General features: G+C 36.8%; 1 long non-coding RNA gene across 9 annotated transcripts in view; it reads right to left on the reverse strand.

The window, feature by feature from the left end:
• LOC109495729 overlaps positions 1–13,903 on the reverse strand; it is a 369,888-nt gene that overhangs the window by 119,540 nt on the left and 236,445 nt on the right. The window contains exon 5 of one of the 9 annotated variants that reach the window (XR_006592083.1): positions 3,034–4,927. The exons of the other annotated variants lie outside the window; for them this stretch is intronic. This is a non-coding gene — a long non-coding RNA (uncharacterized LOC109495729). Of the gene's footprint in view, positions 1–3,033; positions 4,928–13,903 lie in introns of those variants that run through there. 9 annotated transcript variants of the gene reach the window in all.

The following is a 13,903-nucleotide window of genomic DNA, read 5'->3' on the forward strand; positions in this document are numbered from 1 at the left end:
AGAAAGGGAAAAAAAAATATGATATACAGTAAAACCCTGGGTTGCAAGTAACTTGTTCTGTGAGTATTCCAAAGGGAGCAAACATTTCTAATAAATTTTAACTTGATAAACGAGTAATGTCTTGCAATACGAGTAGTACATGAGGCTGAATGTCACATGATCACAACTGAGCCAATGGTTCTCTCTCTCTCTCTCTCTCTCTCTCTCTCTCTCTCTCTCACTGTGGGATTGTGGGTGATTGTCTCCCATGCTCCAATGCTCAGTGTCAAACTGTGATGTTTGGCAGAAATCAGTGATTTTTCAGAACATTGGAAGGTGCCCACAAGTGTCACTATATATTCCGTCACTCCAAAGCACCTATGGACAGTTCTTTGTTTCTCCACACAAGAGGAAGCTTAGGAATGCTTTGCTTCATTCTAGGTCAGGCTGCCTGCAGATATAGACCCTTTGCTCTGCTGCCTTATTGCCAGTTACATTAAATACAGTATATGACAATAGTTTATTAATACTGTACTGTAGTCAACTTCCGTGTGAGCATATACAATGGCTTCCAGGCAGAAAAAAGGTTGAAAAGAAAGGCAGTAAAAAAAAAAAAAAAAAAAAAAAAAAAAAAAGGAGATGATTACAGTGGAAGTTAAGAAAGAAATCATAGAGAAGTATGAATGAGGTATGAGCGGCCAAAATTGCAAAATTTTATCAGAAGTCGACATTGACAACTTGCACAATAAAGAAAAAACAAGAAATAAGGGGGCTAAATGCACCACAAGTAGTCACGAGAATATCAAAGCAACAGCCACGTATCCTGGAAGATGTGGAAAAGCTGCCATGAAAGTTTTCAAAGGTAAGTGCAGGTTAATTTTTTTTCTTTATATTTTGCATTTTCTTTATTATTTTGTACTATAGTATTGTAATCATTTTTGTGTGAATATTTTTGGGTTGTGGCACAAATCATCTGAGGTTCCATTATTTCTTATGGGGAAATTCACTTTGATATGCAAGTGCTTCGGATTACAAGCATGTTTCCGGAACGAATTATACTCACAAAGCAAGGTTTTACTGTATTTCAAAAAATGCAGGAAAAGCGCTTGACAAAGTACAACGATTCATGATAAAAACCCTCAACAAAGTAGGTTTAGAGGAAACATACTTCCAAGTAACAAAGGCCTTTTATGAAAAACCCATAGCTAACATCATCCTCTATGGGAAAAACTGAGAGCTTTCCCCCTAAGACTAGGAATAAGACAAGGATATCATTCATTCTCACCACTTTTATTCAACACAGTACTAGAAGTCATAGCCACAACAATCAGATGACAAAAATAAGTAAAAGGCATCCAAAATTGGCAAGGAAGAAGTAAAATTCTCACTATCTGCAGATGACATGATACTATATATAGAAAACCTGAAAGACTACCAAAAAAGTACTAGATCTTGACAATAATGGAGCAGTACAAAGAGAAATTTTACAAAAAAACAGCAGCCCTGTTTACAATTGCACCAACAATAACACCTAGGAATAAACTTAACCAAAGAGGTGAAAGACCTGTACTCTGAAAACTATAAACACTGATGAAAGAAACTCAAGAAGACACAAAGAAATGGAAAGACATTCCATGTACACAGGGTGGAAGGACAAACATCGTTAAAATGTCTACTCTCTCCAAAATAATCTATAGGCTTAAGGCAATCCTAATCAAAATACCAGCAGCATTTTTCACAGAATTACAACAAACATCCTAAAAGTTACATGGAACTACAGAAGACCTCAAGTAGCCAAAGTAGCCTTGAAAAAGAAGAGCAAAGCTGGAGGCACCACAATTCTAGACTTCAAGTTATATTACAAAACTGTACTGATCAAAACATTATGGTGCTGGCACAAAAACAGACACACAGATCAACCGAGCAGAACAGAAAGCCCAGAAATGAACCCATAATTATATGGTCAATTAATCAACAAAGGAAACAAGAATATGCAATGGGAAAAAGACAGCCTCTTCAACAAATCATGTTGGGAAAACTGGACAGCAACATGCAAAAGAATGAAACTGGACCACTTTCTTATACCATACACAAAAATAAACTCAAAATAGATTAAAGACCCAAATGTGAGACAGGACCACCAGAATCCTAGAAGAGAGCACAAGTGGTTATTTCTCTGACATTGGCCGTAGCAACATTTTTCTAGATGTGTCTCCTGAAGCATCAGAAATAAAAGCTAAAGTAAACTATTTGGACTACATAAAAATAAAGATTCTGCACAGCAAAGGAATCAACCAATACTCAAAGACAACCCAGTGAATGAGAGAAGATATTTGCAAATGATATAACCGATAAAGGGTTAGTATCAAAAACATACTTAAAAAAACAGATACAACTTAACATCAAAAAAAAAACACAAAAAATACAAATCCTATTAAAAATGGCAACACATGAATAGATCCCTTCCCAAAGAAGACATACAGATGGCTGACAGACATATGAAAAGATGCTGAATCAGTCATCAGCAGGGAAATGCAAACCAAAACTATGAGTTACTACCTGTCAGAATGGCTAAATTCCAAAACACAAGAGACAATAAGTGTTGGTAGGGTGTGGAGAAAAAGGAATTCTTGCACTATTGGTGGGAATGTAAACTGGGGCAGTCACTGTGGCAAACAGTATGGAGGTGCCTCAAAAAGTTAAAACTAGAACTTCCTTACTACCATCCAGGAATCATACTATTTACCCAAAGAATAGAAAAACATTAATACAAATGGATATATGCACCCCTATGTTGATAGCAGCATCATTTACAGTAGCCAAATTACAGTAGAAGCCCAAGCATCCATTCATATATAGGTAATAAAGTGGTAGTATGTATATACAATGGAATATTACTCAGCCTAAAAAAAGAATGAAATCTTGCCATTTGCAATGGCATGGATGTAGCTAGGGTATTATGCTAAGTGAAATAAGTCAGTCAGAGAAAGACAAATACCAGATGATTTCACTCATATGTGGAATTTAAGAAAAATATGAACAGAGGGGGCAAACCAAGAAACAGACTCTTAACTACAGAGAACACTAAATAATACACTTGCTGTGATGAGCACTGGCTTATGTACAGAAGTCCTGAATCACTATATTGTACAGCTCAAACTAATAGTACACTATCTGTTAACTAACTAGAATTTAAATAAAATTCCTACTTGCAGAGGCACATAGTTATCTGGATTCTCCCACACACATTTTTACAAGGATTTAAAATACCACCTCCAAAAGTGTTCAACTTTTTGGTAAGAAGCTCTAATGTAAAAAAAAATATGTATTTTTCTTATATTTAGGTATTATATGACTCCATCTAGTATCCTTAAGTTTATTCTCCTTAGTTACAGAGAAACAATTTACCTCATCTTTTAAAATATATACTAAGGAAGTTATTATGGTCCTCATTCTTCAAAATTCATAAACGAGATTTTGAGTTTTTCACAATTTTCATCAGTCTTTTGAAAGCATGAAAGCTTCACACAGAGCACCAGAAAAGTGTACAACAGATTGCACTTTATTCAACAATAGAAATATTTTGGACAAATCTATTTTCCACTCAGCTGAGGCTTAGTAATTTCAAATGAGAGTATCTAAAACTATTATATGTATTTAAATCTGTTTTCATCATAAAGTGCTAAATTTTTTTTCACTTTAGAATAAGTACACTAAACACAAATTGATCCATTTTGAAGTGACTAAATTTTGATAGAAGACTCCTAAACTGCTACCACAGGGAAAGTTCAATAAAGATGTGCAGAAGGTCAAGTACTTCTCATATCTTGCCCAATGGATGTCCATTTCAGTTTTGAGCTCAAAGCCAATAGGATAGGCACTTACCCTATCAAAAGTGGTAGAAAACAGCCATCAATATGGCCAATAACCCAGATGCAGAACACAAAGTAAATAACCTCAGGATCACACAAACTGAAAACACACTGCCAGAGAAAGAAAAATAGGGGCTGACCGTACAGTGTGGTCAAAGAGTTTAGGCTCTAGAGCACATGACCTGCTTTGGGTTAAGCATGGCTATCTTAGCTTGGGCATGTCACTTAACCACCTCAAGCTGATTTCATCATCTATAATTATTAAAAAAGTAATGACATCTACATAGCAGCACTGTTGTATTAAATGAGAAAAACTGCATAAAGCACATTTCACAATTTTTGAAATGATATTCACCAGAATATCTTACACATACTCTGATTTTATGATCACAAAATGGAATGTAATTATTTCCCCAACTGTGAGCTTCAGAGGGGTAGGAACTCTACCATGCTCGTGAATATTTAAGAGTGTGTATTAAGAAACTGATGAATAAAATAACTTGAAGCAGCTACAGATACAGCATACTAGAGTTTTCTATAATAGGAAAAAATGATTTTTAAAAATCCATTAAGGAATGGTTTGGCAGTAAAAGCACTGGATTCTCAGAATGAAATCATGAATTAATATTGAATTGAATCACATTTAACCATACCTGGTCTAATGATTTTTATCAGCTCCTTAATGAGGAGTAACTATAAGTTTATGAGACTATATTAAAATACATTATTGTTGAATATTGTTAAATATTTGCTGCTCTCTTGTATGCTTACCCCACTGGGGATAAGATTATTCATTGCCATGCTGCTGAACTCAGACATCAGAGAGGAAATGGTTGCAGAAGAGAGGTGTGTTACTTCTCAACCAAACCATAAGCCTTAAGTCCATGGTTTACCGTTTTTTCCCCCTCTGCCTTCAGACCAGCATTTTCCCAAAGAGAACCATTCAGTCAGTCTGGAGCTGGAGTGGAGATAATAAGGTGCAGAGAAAAGGCCAACCTCTGTCAGACACAAAGACAACTTTGGTATATCAAGCAATTGAGATTTGAGGGCTGCCTATTTCCAAAACGTATCTTAACCTGTAACAGAGAAAAACAAAACCTCACTGAATATGGTTTACATATACTTGTGTATAATTATGCTTAATTTTATGAGAAAATGCCTACAGTTTTCATTCTATGTTGTAAATCCATGTACTTTATACTAATCCTTAAATTACTTTCCTGAAGCATTAAAAAAAAAATTCCCCCAGGGGTGCCTGGGTGGCTCAGTCAGTTGAGCGTCCGACTCTGGATTTTGGCTCAGGTCATGATCCCAGGATTGTGAGATCAAGCTCCACGTCGGGCTTCACGCTGAACATGGGGCCTGTTTAAGATTCTCTCTCTCTTTCCATCTGCCCCTCTGCCCCTCTCCCGCTCGTGCACTCCATCTTCTAAATTAAAATTGTACATAAATATATAAATTCCCCAGATATTGCCAAATAAACCACATCTGATTTTTGCTAACCAAGTATTAGTAAGTACTATGGAGTTGGTGAGGGGTATCTTAACAGTTCTCTTACGGAATGCATTTAAACAAGATTTCTTTTTCTCTGGGTTACTAATCTTCAATATCAATGGTATGTGATTATAATTATACCTTGTTCCTGAGATGACAAAAGGATATAGAGATATCCAATTGAACACAAAAATCACCATAGAAATATTATATATTTATATCCCTTTTAGTTACATATATAAATACTTCTGGAATCGTGCAATGTAACAGTTTTTAGTGTTTTATAATTATTTTTTCAATTCCTTATAAGATCTCTGCTGGATTTATTAGCCTCTATTCAATAAGAAAAACCTTGCACGTTTTGCTAGTAATGTACAAGAACAATATAATTTTGGACTAACATAGAACTAATAATATACAAGTATAGTAAATAAAATCAGCACAGTAAATTGTAGGATATGGTTGAGAAATAAAGAATTCCAGTTAAATGTCTTATCATTTTCAAAATAAAAAAAAGTTAATAAAGCATGTTTCACATAACTAGTTTTAAGAGTTTTATATGCTTCTTTGATGACACAGAAGACCCGATTTTTATGGTACCTTTGAAATATCAAGTAAACATTGTACTATAAGGACACAAAAGTGCCAGTTACCAGAGTATACTCTGAATTGATTAAAAAGCAAAATAAACTACAAAAGAAAGTTTTCTACATTTTAATTACTAATCAATTAACATGAATAGAGGCTTACATGATGCAGACTTTAAAAACAGTCTCCATGGTAAGTTGTGTTATTTCTAAAATGTTGGCATTTGTCTATACGGAAAGCTCTAGTTTCAACATCACTCTGTTTTTCCCAAAGACCAGTCTTTTCAGGTCCATAAATGCACACACACACACAACTTCACTCCACTTCCCTGTTCAAATGTCACTAAAGAAATAACATTAGCCAAGAATTGGTTGATGCTCTGGTAAGGATTCTCATATAGTAAGATGAAATCATTCAGGGAATGTCTGATATTTCACAATGATTCAATTCTACAACACTGGGTAAATCCAAATGAGCACAGGAAATTTCCTATTTTTACAAACTTCTCCTTGGGGCAGTTCTGCAGTATCTGCTATTACCACTTCATTGCAGAACAAGAACTTGCAGAAACTATTGAATTCCAGTTAAATATACTTATGTGATTTTAACTGACACTTCCCTAATTTTAAAAGAGGAAAATGTCCTTATAAAATATTTTAATGATCAAAACAAATATAATTTAAGTAAGAAGTTTTGAGAATATTTTAAAGAATTCAATGGTACCACAGAATAAATCTAGAAGTCTTTATCCAGATGTCACAGAACTGTCTGGTTTCTTGTAGAATTCACTTGATTGATTTGTCAGACATGATAGAAATCACACGGACTTATTCAGTGATCCATACCTTGATTACTCACAAATGCCAACATACCTTGCACAGTTCATTATTGTACTTAAAAATAGGACATATTTATCTTTCCATTTTAGTTGGTTTTCCTCCATCTCATCATTCCTCTCAGCTTTAGTACCCAGCACAACCAAGATGACCAAAACAATTATATTTTATTTCTTACCATGTTCACCACTCTCCCTACGCTGTTTTCACTATGGATGAAATTAAGGCAAGATTCCTATTGAATTAAAAGGTATGGTCCATCAGAATCCCTGGGGCAAGAAGGGATTCTTCAAACTACATACTCCCCCCGCCCCCTCAGAGGGAGAGAGAGAGAATGCTTTCTTTCCTTTACCCTATTAAAAATAACTGCCACCAAGATCCATTTTTACTAATGGTCTTGTATCATACAGTTCTTGTGTGTTGGGAAAGAAAAATTTGATTGAAGACTACAGATCAAAGGAAACTCACTGCTCTTCTCTCCAACCATTTTATCTCCTCTGCGATACTCTGTCCTCCATGCAAAATTCTATCTCTAAGGAGAATGGGGTGCCTGGCTGAGTCAGTCAGAAGAATATGTGACTCTTGACCCTGGGGCTGTAAGTTTGAGCCCCATACTGGGAGTAGAGATTATATAAATAAAATCTTTAAAAAAAGAAGAAAGAAAAAAAAAGTACTGTTTGGGTTGAGCAGGTTTTAAAACATTTTAAATACATGAGTCACTATGTGGAATTATTAGTCATCACGTTTGGCTTGAACTGGCTCTCTGTGAATACTACAGATATGTGTCTTAGTCCTGGATCCAAGATGTAAGTGCCTTGAGAACCACCTCCTCCCCATCATCCCTGCTAAATGTTGAATGTTTTCCTCCCCTAAAATTCGTATGTTGAAACATAATCCCCAGTGTGATGGTATCAGAAGATAAGAACTTTAGGAAATAATTAGAATGTAAGAGTGGAGCCCTAATGAATGGGATTAGTGACCTTATTAGAAGAAGCCAGAGAGCAAGCTTACTTTCTATCCACGATGGGAGAATACAGAAAGAAGTTGGCAGACTGCAACCTGGAAAGAGGCCCTCACCAGAACTCATCCATTTGGCATCCTGATCTCAGGCTGACAGCCCCAAAACTGTGAGAAGTTTCTACTGTTTATAAACCACCTGGTCTATGGTACTTTGTTATATCCACCTGCACAGACTAAGACAATCCCTAATCAACAACAACAACAACAAAAACTGGCACAGGTGATTCCATAAACAATTGGGCACATGTTCTTTCATTCTTAATTTCTTCTTTTTGCCATATGAGTAACTGATCTTTTCTTACACTGAAATAGTCACGTCCAGGTTTGAGATTTAGGTTAAAAGAGTAGAAAAGAAGATCGAATCCCCCAGCCTGCTTCGGTTCTCCCCCTAAAAGGTGCATAATCTCCATCCAAAACTTCGTTGATCTATGGTTTCCCCAACCATCCAATCCTCAATGATCAACCCAAACTATAGAATGTCTAGATTTAAGTATTATTTTCTCACTTATTTGCATGTAATAATGTTCTTTAATGTGTATATATAGTCTAGAATTATAATTAGTAGGGTCAAAGAGGTCACCTGAATGAACCATTCATATATACATCAATAGGAATCACAAGTAATTTAATTATGGATATCAGGAAAATGTAAGAAATGTATAATTCATCTATTTATACTTGCCAACATAAAAAAAATTATTCCTTGTTGAAACTTTTCATGTCTATTTGATTTTGCTATGAACCTGAAACAAAGGTCAAACTTCATTTTTGTATCCTAACTGTATCTAGTACTTAGCAGTAAAAATGTGGAGTATTTAATTATTTATTGACTTACTTATGGGTCATCAACCACAAATATAAGGATGTATTGATTTATTCAACAAAAATTAGTAACTACATATCTGCGTTAGGCAGTGTTCTGGTTACAAACAATGTTTACATAATTTATAATATATTGGAGCACCTGGGTGGCTCAGTCAGTTGAGCGTCCAACTTTGGCTCAGGTCACAATCTCACAGCTGGTGAGTTGGGAAACCCACGCTGGGCTCTGTGCTGACAGCTCAGAGCCTGGAGCCTGGTCCAGACTCTGTCTCAGTCTCTCTCTACCCCTCCCCCACTCATGCTGTCCATCCCTCCCTCTCAAAAATAAACATCAAAACAATTATATTAATTTAATGCTATCCACTTAATTGATCTTGAATCTTATGGAAATAAAGTAATCATTTCAACTTGGGTATTCTAAGAAAGACAAAACACAAAACATAGTGTATTCTTGTGGGGATAAAATTTGTATGTTTAAGATTATTGATAGAGTAACAAGCCCTCACCAATATTAGAGCTGTTAACCTAGAAAGTTTAGTTTTACATTCACCCTCATAGGTGCTGTGTGTTATTGCACAAGATACAGACTATTCATTATTGTATACAACTGCAGTATTCCTAGATACTGCAGGTTTAAATAGATGATTTTACCAGATACTGAGATTTAGATGAGACTTTTTTTTTATTTTTTCAGAAATTAACACATAACTTTTAATTAAAAAACTATCTAGAGAAATGGATATCCATACGCAGAAAAAAAAGAAATCTAGACACAAACCTCATGTTCTTCACAATAATTAACCAAAATGGATTACAGATGTAAATGTAAAATGTAAAACTACAACTCCTAAAACATACAACAAAACCTAAATAACCTTGAGTATAGCAATGATTTTTAGTCCTAACACCAAAAGCATAATCCATGAAAGAAATAATTGAACAAGGTGGACTTACTTAAAACTTAAAAATTCTGCCCTGTGAAAAACAATGTCGAGAGAGAAGACAAGACACAAAGTGGGAGAAGACACTCACAAAAGACCTGTCTGATAAAAGAATGTTATCCAAGCTATAAAAAGAATGTTTACAACAGTAAGAAAACAAACAACCTAATTAAAAATGGGCCAAGACCTTAAGATCCTAAAAGAGAAATACAGATGACAAATAAGCACTGAAAAGATCCACCTATGTCATAAGGAAGATGCAAATTAAAACAATAAGCAATCACTGCACACCTATTAATTAGAAGGACCAAAATCCAGAGCACTAACACCACCAACTGCTAGCAAGGATATGGAGCAACAGGAACGCTCATGCTTTGCTGGTGAGAATCCAAAATAGTACAGCCGCTCTGGGAAACAGTTTGGCAGTTTCTTACAAAACTAAATATACTCTCACCAAGTGATCCAGCAATCGTGATCCTTGATATTCATCCAAAAGAACTGAAAACTATGCCCACGCAAAAACATGCACACATGTTTAGAGCAGCTATTTATAACAGCTGGAAGCAACCAAGAAGTAGCTGACTTGATAAAATGGATAAATCAACTGAGATACATCCAGATGACAGAGTATTATTCAGTGCTTCTTATTTTTTTTTAACGTTTATTTATTTTTGAGACAGAGAGAGACAAAGCATGAACAGGGGAGGGGCAGAGAGAGAGGGAGACACAGAATCTGAAACAGGCTCCAGGCTCTGAGCAGTCAGCACAGAGCCTGATGCGGGGCTTGAACCCACGGACCACGAGATCATGACCTGAGCCGAAGTTGGCCGCTTAACCGACTGAGCCACACAGGCACCCCTATTCAGTGCTTTTTTAAAAAGGCCTTCAAGGGGCGCCTAGGTGGCTCAGTCGGTTGAGCTTCCAACTTCGGCTCAGGTCATGATCTCGCGGCTCCTGAGTTTGAGCCCCGTGTCGGGCTCTGTGTTGACAGCTCAGAGCCTGGAGCCTGCTTCAGATTCTGCGTCTCCCTCTCTCTCTACCCCTCCCTCGCTTGCAGTCTGTATGTCTCTCTCTCAAGAATAAATAAACATTAAAAAAAAATTTTTAAAGGCCATTAAGCCATGAACACACAGGGAGAAATTTTAAACGCATATTATTACATGAAAAAGCCAATCTGAAAAGCCTACATACTGTAGGATTCCAACTATATGACATGCTGGAAAAGGCAATTACTATACAGACAGTAAAAACATCAGTTGCCAAGGGTTGGTGGGTATGATAAACAGAGGCAACACAGAGGATTTTTAGGGCAGTGAAAATACTGACACCATAATGATGGATACATGTCATTATACATTTGTTCCAATCCACAGAATGTACAACAGGAAGAGTGAACTATATTGTGAACTGTATTGTGTAGGTGACTGTATTGTGTCAATGTAGGTTCATTAATTGTAACAAATGTTTACTTCAAGGGATGCTAATAATGGGGGAGGAAATACATTGTGGGAGCAGGGAAAATCTATTTTGCTGTGAACCATAAAATGTTCTAAATAAATGAAGTCATATATATATATATATATATACACACACACACACACACACACATACACATATATACATATATATATACATACATATACATATATACACACATACACATGCACACACACATATACATATATACATACACATATATACACACATTTATACATATATTTATTTATGCATATATATTTCAATGTGCGTATGTATACACACACACACACACAAAGAATTTTGGAGGTACATCTGCTATTTTCTGAAAGGTAAGTCCATATGAAGATGACATCTACTTGTAGATGCAGACCTGACCTTATCCTCAATCTCTGAACCATTTGCCTTTTCTTAGTACTCTCCACTAAAAGTCCATACCATCCAGAGGTCTTACAAAAACAGGTTAAGATTGCACAGCCTCATGTTTATTCCTTTCTCTTCTGTGTAACTGAAAAGACATACTGAGGTGGCAGGTTAGATCAAAGAAATATTAGGGAAAAGTAAATGTAAATGTTAAGAAGTTAAATGAAGCAACATAAACGCCCACTTAATGAAAACTGGGTGGCTGTCAGAATCCTACAACAACCTACTAGTCCACTTTGTATTCTAAATGTTCTTTTAATAATTACTAGGCATTCTTTAGAATGTAAAACACTATTTTAGGTAATGTATATGTATCTCACACCAGAGAAAACTGTATCTGTTTACCTACAGGATTAATTAGAGGTATTGTAAAGCACCACACCTAACTGTATTACCAGAAAAGACAAATATTTCATGCCTTCCATTTTGGATTCCTGTGGTCCGAGATCATATAACAACCTCAATTACAGAGGTTCATTTCAAATTATGTGATAAAGGTACATAGTGTTTCTGATGTGCCGCCAGTGGCATCCAGATTTTAATGAGGTGGAACCTGTGCCATGTTGACAACTGAGTCATGGCTGTAAGAAGCTCAGCTCAGATAAGGAAACCATAAATCAAATTGGTGAACCGAAATCATCTTTGCCTGTAGTGAAAGTTGCAGGAATTGCATCATTAGAGAACGCGGTGTTTTATAAAAGATTTAAAGTAAAATCAAAAGCTCTCAAGAAGCCTCATAAGGAAATTGGGGAATTAAAACTACCTCTTGTAAGTACCCCCTTGGGAACTTCCTTCAGGGTTAGTAAACCTGTGGAGGTGTGTGGAACGTGGAAGCTCCACGCCCTTTCCTCATACCTCGCCCTGTGTCTCCTTCCATCGGCTGTTTCTGAGTTACATCCTATTACAACAAACTGGTGACCTGGGAGGACACCACGTGAACATCCAGCAGAAGCTGGATGATGCTTCTATATGCCGAGGAATGCCAAAGATTGCCAGAAAACTCCCAGCAGCTAGGAGAGGAGGCTGGAACAGATTCTCCTTTGCAGCCTTAGAAGGAACCAACCCTGCTCACACACTGACCTTAGACTGCTCGCTTCCAGAACCATGAGACAAGCCAGACCTGTTTAAGCTGCCCAGTGTGTGGTGCTTCGTAACAACAGCCGAGCAAACTATCACTATCAGTATGAAAAAGTTTTCTATGGACCAGGAAGCGGTGTCCAGTAGAAATTTTACCACCAACATTCATTCACAATCCTCTTCTCATCCCAAGGCCTAACTGATGACACTAGGAAGTGGTTCCAGGTCATGATGCCTGGGAGAAGTCTGCTGCTCCCCCAGCACGTGCCCCCCCTTCTCGAGTGACCTCTAAGTTGGGGCGCAGTAAGCCCTTGCCCTGAGAAGTCTCCTAGGATAGTGGGCCTCCACCTGTTCTCCCCAGGCAATTTCCCAGAAGCTGCAAACATCCTGATTTCTAGGCCCCATTACTAGAGACTGAGGCCAAGGGTGTTGGGTGGGGCCTGGGCACCGGCACTGGTAAAAGCCTCTCAGAGCATTCTGTGAGCAGGTTAGACTGAGATGAAGAGGGTGTGATGAAACCTCACCAGGTGGCTCCTAGAGAGGGACACTGGGAGGTGGACAGCGAGGGACTCCCTGAAAGTCTTTCTAGGAGAGGGGTGTGGAACTAGGCTGTGTCCAGCCTCTGAAATAGTATGATTCCAGCCAAGTGATCCCATCTCAAAACGGTTTATCTCTGTGTGAGACAGTTACGTGCACATGAGGGTGTAAGTAATAGTTTGGCTTGAGTGGGAATGTGTATGTGTCTCTTATTTATGTCTGTCTACAATTTGAATTAGGTTATCTTACGGAGAACCCACTCTGAAGGCCCCTTTTCATTGAGCTAATAACTCAGTGCAGAAGACAAACAGGGAGCAAGCACTTGCAAGAATGGTTGTGTTTTGTGAAAAAATACAGGGAACCCTGTGAGTGGTTGTCTTGCACCTATTTTTTTTTTGTATTTTTGGACTTGACATAGTTTTTAATATATCAATTAATGTGGGCTCCTCTGGAATTATTTTGCCAATACATAATACTTTTTAATGTCAATATATAGGTCTTTCCTTTTTAAAAATTACCTGCTTGACAGTTCTGCATTTTTAAGGTATTTTGTTAACAACTTAAAAGTTCACATTCAAAAATACATATTCAAGGTTTATGTAGAGCAAAGCATGATGCATTAGAACAATTATTCATTTTTCATGGTAAGAACAAGTAAACTGGTATTAACATAACAAAAAAGTCAAAATACAAGGCCATTGTTAAAAATATATCATTTTTACTATAAAAGACAAAAACGTAGTACAAATATGACCTAGGTCAAGACAGAAGAGGTAAAAAGGAAAACTTTCCCTTGTTTTAAAGACTGAGATCCAGTTTTGCCTCTCCACATAAACCA

This window comes from Felis catus, chromosome F1 (assembly GCF_018350175.1).
Source record: "Felis catus isolate Fca126 chromosome F1, F.catus_Fca126_mat1.0, whole genome shotgun sequence".
NCBI lineage: Eukaryota > Metazoa > Chordata > Mammalia > Carnivora > Felidae > Felis > Felis catus.